This window comes from Chiloscyllium plagiosum, chromosome 14 (genome assembly GCF_004010195.1).
Source record: "Chiloscyllium plagiosum isolate BGI_BamShark_2017 chromosome 14, ASM401019v2, whole genome shotgun sequence".
Lineage (NCBI taxonomy): Eukaryota > Metazoa > Chordata > Chondrichthyes > Orectolobiformes > Hemiscylliidae > Chiloscyllium > Chiloscyllium plagiosum.
Window position 1 is genome coordinate 79,708,518 of NC_057723.1, and position 14,778 is coordinate 79,723,295.

Genomic DNA, 14,778 nt, shown 5'->3' on the forward strand with positions numbered 1-14,778 from the left:
CTCCCCCAAGTCCCTCCACCCTACCTTTTATCTTAGCCTGCTTGGCACACCTTCCCCATTCCTGAAGAAGGGCTTATGCCCAAAACATCGATTCTTCTGCTCCTTGGATGCTGCCTGACCTGCGCTTTTCCAGCAACACATTTTTCAGTCAGACTTCAAATCAGCATCTACAGGAAAACAGCACATACAGACCAAATACTGAACTACAGAAGCAATCATCCCAACACCCACAAAAAAAGCTGCATTGGAATATTATATTGACGAGCCACTATACATTGCTGCACGGAGGAAAATCACCTTTACAGTGTATTCAAAAAGAACAGGTAGCGAATGAACACAGTCTGCTAATTTCTCAGCAACAAACCCAAACAAGCAGACAAAATGCACACAGAAACCCAAGCCACTCTCCCCTACATCAAAGACATCTCAGAAATGACTGCCAGACTACTCAGACCTCTTGGCATCATGGTAGCCCACAAACGCCATCACTAAAACAGCAGCTAATGAACTTGAAAGACCCTATACAGACAACAAGCAAAACTAATGTTGTTTACAAAGTACTGTGCAAGGACTGTAACAAACACTACATTGGACAAACAAGCAGAAAACTAGCCACCAGGATACATGAACATCAACTAGCCACAAAAACACATGACCCACTTTCACTAGTATCCTTACATACAGATGAGGAAGGACACCACTTTGGGACAATACATCCATCCAAGGACAAGTCAAACAGAGATGTACATGAGAATTCCTAGAAGCATGGCATTCCAACCAGAACTCTGTCAACAAACACATCAATTTGGACCCCATCTATCTCCTTCACCAACATTGAAAATGACACCGCCAACCCAAGGAAACCTAGACAAATAGAAATGGGGTCATAACACCAGTTCTCCATCCAGAGGATCACTGATGATGTTACCTAGTATGGTGATGAAGCGTCTGAAAATGAACCTTCCAGCTCAGCGAGCAAATCTACATCCAGAACCTCAATCTGAGCTACAAATCTTCTCAAAACTCATTGGCACGGTGTTCTGCTCGGACCGCAGCCAAAGTTCCTTTCCTTAACCAGCCTTGTCAAAAACAAGGTTCTTTTACCATCAGACGCAGCCCCAATCTGTACAGTTTGCGTGGTTTAGGGTAACCAGTGAATGCTAATGCTGCAAATGAGAGATTGCAATTGATATGCTCATGACAGGAAATGAAATTAGAATAGAAGCAACAGAAGCAGGAGATCTATAAACTTCAATGATGAACCCTTCCAATAAAAAGATATATGCATCACTGAACTGCTTGAACATTTTCAATAATGTGGAGTACAATTTCTGCTTTTGGTGCAATCAGCAATAAATTGTGGTGATTTAACATGCAGTTAAAGTTAAATTTTCCACTCAAACTTCTTTGAAATATCATGAAAATAAAAAACAGTGCATTTGGACAGCATAACAGAATATAACGTTTTCTTGCATTAAGAAAAATGTATTGATATGTTTCGAAGTGGTAACCTGTAGTTTTATTAATACAGCTGAAAATTGGATTATCACAAGCATCAATTTTTAATTTATCAAATCCATTATGAGAGTAGTTTTATTTTAATTACTGCCAGTGAAGGGTTTTCTTGGCCCTTTCAGCATAATTTTTATTCTCGAACGGTATTAAAAATCTAAGAAACTTGATTAATGTTCATTGCAGAATTTTAAGCACCAGTTACAATGATTTGCACAAATATCAGATATGCCAGCTCGTGGAAACTCCAGGCTTGTATATGAGTAGAGCCCGTCTGACCCAGGCATAATTTGAGAGTATGTTACTGGTGCTTGGGACATAGGTAAGTTTTAATCATTAAGACTTTGTGCCTCAGTGGAGGGAATAAGGGAGTTTTGAGAGAGAATTTGCAGAGTGATGGGCGATTCTCTTTTCAAAGCCTGTTGTTATGATGCCCAAAAGTAGCTCAAGTGTGGTCATTGTCACAAGCGCACAGAAACATTGAAATAATGAAATCCACATAAGAAATAGGAGCGGGGAGTAGATTTTACAATGTCTTGAACCTACTCCACCCATCAGTAAGATTGGACTAAGCTCTCCATCAGTTCTATTTTCTCTCATTCCATAGCCTTTGATCCTTTTCTGCCCAAATATCATTCGTTCTCAGCCTTGAATATCCTCATTGTCTTAATACCCACAGCCCTTTTGGAAGTTGGAATTGCAAAGATTCATAATACCAATATTTATTGGCCTCATCATGTTTACATCTGTCTCCATCCTTCCTGTTGGAAAACTTCATGTTTTCCACATTATGGTCCATCTGCAAAGGTGAACTGATGTATCTGTGTTTGAAAAGCAATGACAAAAAATAGCCCTGAGAGACTGGCCACTTGAGCTGGACATCCAATAACTTATCAGGTGGGTGAATTGAAACATTTCAAGTTTTACTTTGCTTATTTAGTTTGTAATGTTATAAGCAGTTGATCCTTTTTAAAAATCAGTCATTTTTAACTTCCACAATTTTATACTACAGCATCTCAACAAATCTTGATTAACTCTTCTGCATCAGTTAATTTTTGGTCACCAGTCCTTCACCAGTCACCAAATGTTAGTCTTGAATTAGCAGCAGCACTCTTGCCTCTCAATGAGAAGAGCTTGGGTTCAAGTCCAATTCCATACTTCATGCATCTCTGTTGACAGTTCAACATAGCAATTCTGCGGTTGTTGACTCATAGGTACTTACAATTCAGAAGGAGACCATTCAATTATCCTGTCTGTGCCGGTCAACAAACATCTGACTGCAATAATCTTACTTTCCACCTCCTGACCCTTAGCCCTGGATGCAATGGCAATGCAAGTGAATAAATACTGCTAAAAATGTTACAAGATATTATGACTGAATCACCTTTCAGGCAGTGTACTCCAGAAATGGGTTTAAAAAAAGTTCTCCACTTTGTCTTATCGTCAGCCTTGAACCTTAAATCTATAACCCTGGCAAATGAACCTTCTACTAATGGAAAAAGTACCTTTCTATCATCCTATCTGTGCCTTTTGTGGTTTTCTACATCTTTATCAGGTAATTTCTCAACCTTTATTGCTCCAAGGATATCAACCTCAGCCTACCAAGTTTCCTCCTTGCTTAGACCCTTCAGCCCAAGCAGTATCCTGCTAAATCTCTGCACTGTTCATATTGCAGTCACATCCTTCCTATAATCTGTTTACTAGAACTGTACATGCTGTTTCAATTGTAGTCTAACTTGCATTCTATACAGATCCAGCGTAGCATCCTTGCTTTGTATTATGACAAAGTGAGGATTGCAGATGCTGGAGATCAGAGCTGAAAAGTGTGGTGCCAGAAAAGCACAACTGGTTAAGCAGCATGCAAGGAGCAGGAGCGTCAACGTTTCAATGTAAGCTCTTCATCAGGAATGACGAAGAATTCATGCTCAAAACATCATCTCTCCTGCCCCTCAGATGCTGTGCTGTTTCAGCACCACACTTTTTGCTTTGTATTATGCCTTGGCTCATAAAGGCAAGTATCCTAAATGCTACCTTAACCATCTTTAACCACCTGTCCAGGTACCTTCGAGGATCAGTGGATATGTGCAGAACGGCCCCTGTAATCCTCCAGTACTTTCCAGGGTCTTTTCATTCATAGTACAATCCCTTTCCTTGGTATACCCTCCCTATCTGCATGATCTTAGTTTTCTGGGTTGAATTCTTTTGCCACTTCTCTGACCAGGTAATTGATTTCCTCACTGTTTACCACCTTACCATTACTCATGTCATCCACAAACATCTGGATTGTTACCTGCTATGTGTAAAGTTGAATTTGTCACTAGACCACAAACAGCAAAGTAATCGGGACTAAGCCGTGAAGAATCCACACTGCAAGCAGGTTTCTAGTCTCAAACATCTGTCTACCATCATCCTCTCCTTCCTGTCTCCCTGCCAGATTTAGAACCGACATAGGTTTTTGTTTCGAATCCCTTGAACTCTCACTTTATTGACCAATCTGCCATGAGGGACCTTTATCAAATGACTTGCTTAAGTCCATGTAAGCCACATCAAATGCATTATCCTTATCAATATTCCTGGTTACCACCTCAATAGAATTGATTAAACTTGTCAGGCACTGCCTTCACTTAATAAATCCATGCTGCCTATCCCTAATAAAACCACGTTTCTCCAAGCTCAGTATGTTCTGCACTTTAAACATCTTTCTGATGGAATCCCTACAATGAAGCAAGTTATGATTCACCATTGAGGTTAGATTGACTGCCTTGTAACGTTTTGGTCCATCCCTCACTTTTTCAGTAATGTGTCGACATAATCTTCTAGCCTGTGGCACATTAGCATGTGAAAGTTACTGTCCGGGCCATTGATATTTCATGCCTTACTTCCTTCAACTGTATGAAATACACTTTCTCCAGGCGTGTAGCTTTATCTACATTTAAGGCTTTTAAACCTGAGGTTATATTCTTCTGATATTTCACACTCCTTCACCTTGATGTCTACACCTGTGTCGTCCTTTTCCATTGTGAAAACTTAATGTGCCATACTCTTTTCCCAACATTAGTTTCTTGCTGTTTATGGGTTTTCCCTTAATCTTCATGCAGGCACTTTCTGAATACTTTTTTTTCTTTCCTACTTTCCTTTTTGAGTTCATTTGCCTTTTTGTGCTTTTCCCAACTCTGCAGGATTGAGTTCTCAGTATCTCCCAAAAGCTTTTTTTAAATTGTCATCCTAATTTTTCTGACCCTTGTCATCCAGGGTTCTCCAGGTCTTGGACTCATTTCCTTTTATAGGAACATAGCTGCCCTGAACTCTGGCTTATGACACAGGTTTTTATCTGTAAGTAACTGCTCACAGCGCATTTGGACCAACATGCGTTGGAAGTGTACCCTTTAATGAGCTGTTAAATCCAGGCCATGGCTCCTTCATGCAGATGTGTGTAAAATATCTCATGGTGCTATTTTTACATGAGTGTTTCTGTTGATCTAGCTAATATTTATCTTGCAATCAGTATCATTAAAGTTCCTTTATTGCTTTTGCCAGGCACTTGCAATGAGAAAATTGCTTGCTGCATTTCCCTTCAGTAAAGTTGCAGCTGTATTTTAAGTGCTTTATTGGGATGGTTTTGGATATGAAAACTCAGTCAGAGTCCTACAGCACGGAGGAAGGCTCTTTGGCCCAAACTGGTCCATGCTGATCAAAATGTCTGTCCACACTAACCCCATTTCCCTGCATTTGGCCTATATCCTTATGCTTTCCTATCCATGTATTTGTCCAAATGCCTTTTAAATGTTGTTAATGTACCCACCTTAACCACTTCTGCTGGCAGCTCATTCCATATCTGTACCCACCCTGTGATTAAAAAAAAAAGTTGCCCCTCCGGTTCCCTTTTATTCTTTCTCCTCTAATCTTAAACTGATGCTCTCTAGTCCTCAATTCCCCAATCCTGGGAAAAAGGTTTGCATTCACCCTATCCATGCCTCTCATGATTTTATATGCCTCTATAAAGTCCTTCTCTCTCCCCACCCCACCTCACTCAGTGTCCAAGCTCTAAAGTGAAAACTCCTAGCTTGTCCAACCTTTCCCTATAACTCGACCATTGAGTCCGGCAATTTCCTTGGAAATTTCTTCAGCATTCTTTCCAGGTGACCAAAGCTAAACACAATACTTAACTGCGGCATCAACAACATCTTGTATAACTGCAACATAACTTCGATACTCAATGCCCTGACGACTGAAGGCCAGTGTGCCAAAAGCTGCCTTCACTGGCCTGTCTTTGACTCCACTTTCAGAGAACTGTGCACCTGAACTCCAAGGTCCCTCTGTTCCATTACTTAAAGCCCTCCCATTCACCATGAAACGCCTACCTTGATTTGACTGTCCAAAATGCAAGACTTCACACACCCATATTGAACTCCATTTGCCATTTCACGGCTCACTTCCCCAGCTGATCAAGGTCCTGCTGCAATTTCTAATAGCTCTTTACTGTCCATGATACCACATATGTTAGTGTCATCGGAAAGCTTACGAATCATGCCGTGCATATTCTCATCCAAATCATCAGTATTAGATGGGCACAGTGCATTGGCCCAAATGGACTGGTGAGCAGCTACTTGCAAATAACAGTAATGGGTCTAGCACCAACCCCTGAGGCACTCCACTAGTCACAGGCCTCCAGTCCGACAAGCATCCCTCCACTATTAGCATCTGCTTCCTTCCATCAAGCCAATTTTGTATCCAGTTTGCCAGCTCATCCCGGGTTCCATGCAATCTAACCTTGCAGAACAGCCTACCATCTAGAACCTTATCAAAGGCCATACTGAAATCCACGTAGACTATGTCTACAGCCCTGTCCTCCTCAACCATCTTGATCACTTCAAAAAACAAATTTGAGGTGTGATCTCCCACTATCAAACCATGCAGCCTACTACTAATCAAATACTGTCTTTCCAAATGGGATACTTTGAAAATACGAAGCATGATATAAATGCAGGTTCTTCCACTGTCAACTATCAACCAATTCAGCCCTGATAGATGTCCTATTCCATTCATTCCCTGCTTTAAATATTGCATCTTAAGGACATGACATCTCATAAGTTACTGTTCATCCAGTACTATCTATCCTTTCAATACCTATACACTTCTTTCAAAATTTCCTTTGACCATCTTCTATTCATACAAGCGCCTCCATTGATCTTTCTAAAAAAACAGGAATGTATCGACTGCCTATTGCTAAGTTACTGTTTTCAGATGCATTTACCACTAGGTTTCCATCTAAAACTAAAAATTAATTAGTCATTTATCAGATACTGAATCTTGAAAACTGAATATTTTAAAACCCTCTGTTTCACTTGCTTTCTAATAACCAAGTTTGGAGGAGTGTACTGGCTTTCTAGTTCTTCTACTCCATTGACCACAACATGAACTTAAAATGCTTTGTGCAGTTACCAATATAACTGGGTATAAGCCACACAATCGATGATTTATTGTGAAAACAGGACTTATTTGACAAAGATGTAAAGAAAATTAAGACAGTTCAAAATGGGAAGTGTACTTACCATCCAAAATAACTCTTCGGAAATTAAATTTGACTATCGCATTTTGCCCAAATAATGGTTATTTCTTGGCGGATAACAGAATATAATATGGAAAAGCCTTTACTTGATGTCGTGGCACATAAACTGAGTGTTACTGTAGCTTGTCCACAATTCATTAAGAATTCAGAGGTTTTTCAGTAGTACATCCTCACCATTTTTTCTGGTCTCAAACTGGGTTCTTTGAAAAGGTTTCCTAAAGTTAAAGATGAACTGAGGAGCTGAACTGGCTTTAGCCCTGTCGGACCTGCAGACAATAGCTAAAATAAAGCCATAAACCCATGCGTGGTATTTACGGTAAATGCAGCCACACAATAAATGATGCCACGTGAATTTACAAAAAGTGTCTTTAGCAAGAGAAGTCCCAATGTCCTTTTAGTGACCCCTTTGAGAAAAAGATGGCTCTTCTGTGTTCTAAAGGGTCCATTGTTTACAATCTTTTAAGCACAAATCCTCAAAAACATCAATATCAAAAAATCTTCATCAGTCATTTGTTATTCAGCTTTGTTAATTCTCCATTAGCAGGTGCTTCAGATTGCAGACGGCAAAGCACATACAATCCCCCAGTCCCTCATCATTTGTTTCACAAATCTCTCACTAGCATCAATTAAAGTTGTCACAGTTGAAAAAAGGGCATTCAGTCCATCATGTCTGTGGTAACTTCAAGTGAACCCTGTGTCATTCTGCCTTTGCCCTGTAACTCTGCACATTGAATTGAATTTATTGTCACATGTACCGAGGCACAATGAAAAGCTTTGTCTTGTGAGCAACACAGGCAGTTCACAAGAGTTAAATAGCAAAAATAAGTAAATATTAGGTAAACAGTGACAAAACAAAAACACAGGTACAGGTGAATGTTAAGAGTTTGAGAATCCATTCAGTATTCTAACAACAGTAGGGTAGAAACTGTTTTGAAACCAGCTCGTGCATGTGTCCAGGCTTCTGTACCTTCTCTCCGATGGTAGAGGTTGTAGAAAAACATTGCCAGGGTGGGATGGATCTTTGAGAATGCTGGCGGCCTTTCCTTGTCAGTGGGCCTGATTGATGGAGTCTATAGATGGGAGGTTGTCCTTTGTGATTGTCTGGGCCAAGTTCACCACTCTGTGTAACTGTGTCTGATCTTGAATGGTACAGTTGCCATACCAGGTAGTGATACATCCAGACAGAATGCTCTCCATGGTGCATCTATAAAGGTTGGCAAGGGTATTTGTTGTCATGTCAAATTTCCTCAGCTGCCTGAGGAAGAAAAGGAGTTACTGGGCCTTTCTAACCAGTGCATCCACATGAAGAGTCCATTATTTAAATTCAGGTAATAGTCAATTGATCTCCTGCATACCTCAATTGAACTTCCATTCAGACACCCAGCAGTGCATTATAGACACACCCACCCATTTAGAGTCATAGAGATGACCAGCATGGAAACAGACCCTTCAGTCCAACTCATCCATGCCGACCAGTTATCCCAACCTGATCTAGTCCCACCTGCCAGCACCCGGCTTGTATCACTCCAAACCCTTTCTATTCATATACCCATCCAAATGCCTCTAAAATGTTGCAATTGTCCCAGACTCCACCACTTCCTCTGGCAGCTCATTCCATACGTGTACCACCCTCTGTGTGAAAAAGTTGCCCCTTAGGTCCCTTTTATATCTTTCGTCTCATCCTAAACCAATGCCCTCTAGTTCTGGACTCACCCAACCCAGGAAAAAGACTTTGTCTATTTATCCTATCCATGCCCGTCAGCCTCCAACTCTCCAGGGAAAACAACCTCAGCCTGTTCAGCCTCTCCCTGGAGCTCAAATCCTCCAACCCTGGCAACATCCTTGTAAATGTTTTCTGAACTCTGTCAAGTTTCACAACATCTTTCCGATAGGAAGGAGACCAAAATTGCATGCAATATACCAACAGTGGCCTATACAATGTCCTATACAGCCACAATATGACCTCCCAACTCCTGTACTCAATACTTAGGATAGTGAAGAAGGCTTTCCAATCTACCTGTGACTCCACTTTCAAGGAGCTATGAACCTATATTCCAAGGTCTCTTTGTTCAGCAATGCCCCCTGGGACCTTACCATTAAGTGTATAAGTCCTGCTAAGATTTGCTTTCCCAAAATGCAGCACCTCTCATTTATCAGAATTAAATTCCAACTGCCACTTCTCAGCCCATTGGCCCATCTGATCCAGATCCTGTTGTAATTTGAGGTAACCCTTTTCGCTGTCCACTACACCTCCAATTTTGGTGTCATCTGCAAACTTATTAACCCTACCTCTTAAGCTCACATCCAAATCATTTATATAAATGACAAAAAATAGAGTACCCAGCATCGATCCTTGTGGCACTCCACTGGTCACAGGCCTCCAGTCTGAAAACAACCGTCCACCACTACCCTCTGTCTTCTACCTTTGAGCCAGTTCTGTATCCAAATGGCTAGTTCTCCCTGTATTCCGTGAGACCTAACCAGTCTCCCATGGGGAACCTTGTCAAACGCCTTACTGAAGTCCATATAGATCACATCTACGCTCTGCCCTCATCAATCTTTGTTACTTCTTCAAAAAACTCAATCAAGTTTGTGAGACATGATTTCCCACGCACAAAGCCATGTTGACTATCCCTAATCAGTCCTTGCCTTTGCAAATACATGTACATCCTGTCCCTCAGGATTCCCTCCAACAACTTGCCCACCACCGACATCAGGCTCACTGGTCTATAATTCCCTGACTTGTCTTTACCACCCTTCTTAAACAGTGGGACCACGTTAGCCAACCTCCAATCTTCTGGCACCTCACCTGTGACTATCGATGGCACAAATACCTCAGCAGGAGGCCCAGCAATCACTACCCTAGCTTCCCAAAGAGTTCTCGGGTACACCTGATCAGGTCTTGGGGATTTATCTACCTTTATGCATTTCAAGACATTCAGCACTTCCTCCTCTGTAATGTGGACAGCAAATTACTGTTAACTCTCTGTATGACAGCTAAGATGAACAAAATCATTTGTCTACGCTGGAGTCTTCATTCAATGCTGCTTGTTCAAAACTCAGTGTGCCATCTCCAGTTTAAATGTCCAATCACTGTTAGCTAATGAGTGTGTTGCTATCCACAAGGCTTTGCTATTTCAAGATTAACACTATAGATGGTAGCCATAATGTGGAGGTGCCAGTGTTGGACTGGGATGGCTATGGTCAGAATCACATGACACCAGATTATAGTCTAACAGGTTTATTTGAAATGACAAGCTTTCGGAGTGCTTGTTAGCTGATGAAGGGGCAACACTCCAAAAACTTGTGATTTTAAATAAACCTGTTGGGCTATAACCTGGTGTCATGTGATTTCTATAGGTGATGACACTGAAGTACAGATGATGCTTTCAATCCAGCACTTGGTGATGATGCTCAAGTCATCATGTAAGACATTAATTAAAGATGTGTTTAATTGTGTTCTAATTGTGATCCCATTTGGAGTCGCCCATAATCTTGTGAATTGGTACATGTGTTTTCATTCAGTTACAATGTTTTCAAAATCAAGATTTCATTTTTTCAAACAATTCAGATACGAAAAATATTGCAATATTATAGGACTGCAATTTTACAGATTAAGTTGCAAAAGACAGGATATCAAAAAGAACCCTCTTTGGTTAAATGGTAAGGGGCAAAGATTTAGCACAACAACAAATAGGTGTTTAAATTAATTTTGAAGTTGGGTAGTTATTAAAAGCAGAGCTATTTGCCTTCCTAAAATTGACAAATATAGGTATTACAAAATTAGAAGGTGATGGCCAAGTGGTATCGCTGCACTATTAATCCAGAGATCCAGGTAATGTTCTGGGGACCCACATTTGAATCCCACCACAGCAGATGGGGGAGATTGAAATCAATAAAAATCTGGAATTAAGATTATTGTGATGATCATTATCCATTGTCCCAAAAAACACCCCATCCAGTTCACTAATTTCCTTTAACAAAGGAACCTCCCCAAGTGGTCTGGACTCCATGTGACTATGGCAGTGTGGTTCACTCTTAACTGCTCTTAGGGATGAGCAATAAATGCTAGCCTAGCCAGTGATGCCCTTACCCTGTTAATAAATTTTTAAAATTCCCGTTTAATGATAAATTAGGATTGAAGTAAATTCTCATGTTTTGGCCTCAACTATTGGTCTTGTTCTAATGCAGGGTTGGTTACTGTTTTACTCATAGATCCACTTTGAGTTTAATGATCTCATCTTGTTTATACTTTATTCTGTTTAGTTGAAATCCTCCTTCATAGAACAGCTCTGGGTGTGTAACTGGCCTATGATGGTGTTTATGATTCAGACAAGTGTTCTCATTTCATTTAACCCCATCAACATATTCTTTATCTGCTGCCTTCATGTGTTTTATCTACTTTCACCCTCAAATGTGTCTATGGTGTTTCATTCAGCTATTCTGTAGGAGTGAGTTCTATGTTCTAACCACTCATTGGATACATGAATGAATACCTCATGTTTATGATGCCTGCCTTTGGTTTCCTCCAAAATCACGACACATCGTTGTATCTCAGGCAAAAGCCCTTCATCTGGGTTCCAGCACCACTCTAATCTCCAGCATCTGCAGTACTCACTTTGCATCTATCATTTAAAATCTTAAAGATCTCTCTTTGGTCCAACCTTAATTGAGGGAAATATTTACTGACTGTTACAACTTCAGTTCTTGTGTAGAATTATTTTCTATTACCTGTGATGGCAGAGTGTTTCATTTTTGTAAATACGCTTTCAGGCACCCTTACCGATTACAAGTTTCATAGAACATTACAGCATAGTACAAACCATTTGGCCCTCAATGTTGCGCCAACCTGTGGAATCACTCTGAAGCCTAGCTGTCCTATGCTATTCCATTTTCATCCATATGTTTATCCAATGACCATTTAACTGCTTTTAAAGTTGGTAAGTCTGCCACAGTTGCAGGCAGTGCGTTCCACGCCCCATTACTCTGAGTAAATAAACTACCTTTGACATCTGTCCTATATTTATCACTTCTCAATTAAAAGCTATGTCCCCTCGTGCTAGCTGTCACCATCCAAGGAAAAAGGCTCTCACTGTCCACCCTATCATATATGTCTCAATTAAAACACTTCTTAACCACCTTCTCTCCAACGAAAACAGTCTCAAGTCCCTCAGCCTTTCCTCATAAGACCTTTCCTCCTAGACAACACCCTAGTAAGTCTCCTCTGAACCCTTTCCGAAGCTTCCACATCGTTCCTATAATGCGGTGATCAGAACTGTACACAATACTCCAAGTGCCGCCACGCCAGAGTTTTGTACAGCTGCAGCATAACCTCATTGTTCCAAAACTCAATCTCTCCACCAATAAAAGCTAACCTGTCATATGCCTCATTAATAACCGTATCAACCTGGGTGGCAACTTTCAGGGATCTGTGTACACCGATACTGGGATCTCTCTGCTTATCTACACTACCAAGAACCTTACCATTAGCCCAGTACTCTGCATTCCTGTTACTCCTTTGAAAGTGAATTACCTCACGCTTTTCCACATTAAACTCCATCTGCCACCTCTCATCCCAGCTCTGCAGCTTATCTATGTCCCTCTGTAACCCTGCAACATCTTCAGCACTATCCACAACTCTACTGACCTTAGTGTCATCCACAAATTTACTAACCCATCCTCCTATGCCCTCATCCAGTTCATTTATAAAAATGACAAACAGCGGTGGCCCCAATACAGATCCTTGCAGTACACCACTCGTAACTGAAAACCAGGATGAACGTTTCCCATCAGCCACCACCCTCTGTCTTCTTTCAGCTAACCAACTCTGATCTGAACTGCTAAATCACCCTCAATCCCATGCCTCTATATTTTGTGCAATAGCCTAACTTGGGGAACCTTATCAAATGCCTTACTGAAATCAATATACACCACATCATCTGCTTTACCCTCATCCACCTGCTTGGTCACCATCTCAAAGAACTCAATAAGGTTTATGAGGCACAACCTACCCTTCACAAAACTGTGTTGACTATCCCTAATCAACTTATTCCTCTCTAGATGATTACAAGTCCTATCTCTTATTACCCTTTCCAATACTTTACCCACAACCAAAGTAAGGCTCACTGGTCTATAATTACCAGGGTCGTCTCTACTCCCCTCCTTGAACAAGGGGACATTTACTATCCTCCAATCTTCTGGCACTATTCCTGTAGACAATGACAGCATGAGGATCAAAGCCAAAGGCTCTGCAATCTCCTCTCTGGCTTCCCAAACAATCCTGGGATAAATCCCATTTGGCCTGGAGACTTATCTATTTTTATACTTTCCAGAATTGCTAACACCACCTCCTTCCCAATGTCAATCCCATCTGGTCTAGTAGCCTGTATCTCAGTATTCTCCTTGACAATATTGTCTTTTTCCAGTGTGAATACCAACGAAAAATATTCATTTAGCACTCCCCCGTCTCCTCAGACTCCACACACAACTTTCCACCACTGTCCTTAGTTGGCTCTAATCTTTCTCTCGTCGTTCTTTTATTCCTGATATTCCTACAGAAAGCTTTAGAGTTTTCCTTGATCCTATCCACCAATGATTTCTCATGTCCCCTCCTGGCTCTTCTGAGCTCTGTCTTTAGGTCTTTCCTGGCTAACTTGTAAATTTCAAGTGTCTTTACTGAACCTTCATGTCTCATCCTAACTGAAGCCTCCTCCTTTCTCTTGACAAGATTCAACTTCCTTAGTAAACCACGGCTCCATCGCTCGACCACTTCCTCCCTGTCTGACAGGTACATACTTAACAAGGACATGCAGTAGCTATTCCTTGAATAAGTTCCACATTTCAATTGTGCCCATCCCCTGCAGTTTCCTTCCTCATCCTATGCATCCTAAATCTTGCCTAATCACATCATTGCCTTTTTCCCCAGCTATAACTCTTGCCCTGCAGTATAGACCTATTCCTTTCCATCACTAAAGTAAACATAACCGATCTGTGGTCATGATCACGAAAGTGCTCACCTCCCTCCAAATCTAACACCTGGCCGGGTTCGTTACCCAGTACCAAATCTAATGTGGCCTCGCCCCCTTGTTGGCCTGTCTACATACTGTGTCAGGAAACCCTCCTGCACACATTGGACAAAAACTGACCCATCTCAAGTACTCTAACTCTAGTATTTCCAGTGAATATTTGGAAAGTTAAAGCCCCCATAACAACTAGCCTGTTACACTCGTTCGGATCTAGAATTATCGTTTAACCATTTGTGGATGGTTGTAGGAAGGTTGTGCCTGGACTTTGTGTCTTAATATTTCCCATTGAAACAGGAGAGGCATTGTTCTGTATCGTTGGGATAAGTGCAAATTCCTAATAGGAATATGCTCGCCAAACTATGGGCTTGAAATGATTAATAGCCAATGCTCAGTGCATCATCCATCTCCAAAGCCATCACTCAAATGAACCAACAGCTGGAGAAAGCTAATAGGTAGAGTTGGACCTGTATACTTCAGAGCTCCCTTGGCAAGGATATATTGAAATAATCAAAATTAATTCAAGGTAAATGTTCATTATTCTTCGTAAAATCTGTACTGTGAACTGAGCAAGCTGTGGGTGTATATATAGTTCCTTAAATGCAAATTCTGCACTTTGACTGATATCAGGATCTGAATCTCTCCAACAAAGAGAGGCTCTACATAATCATTTAC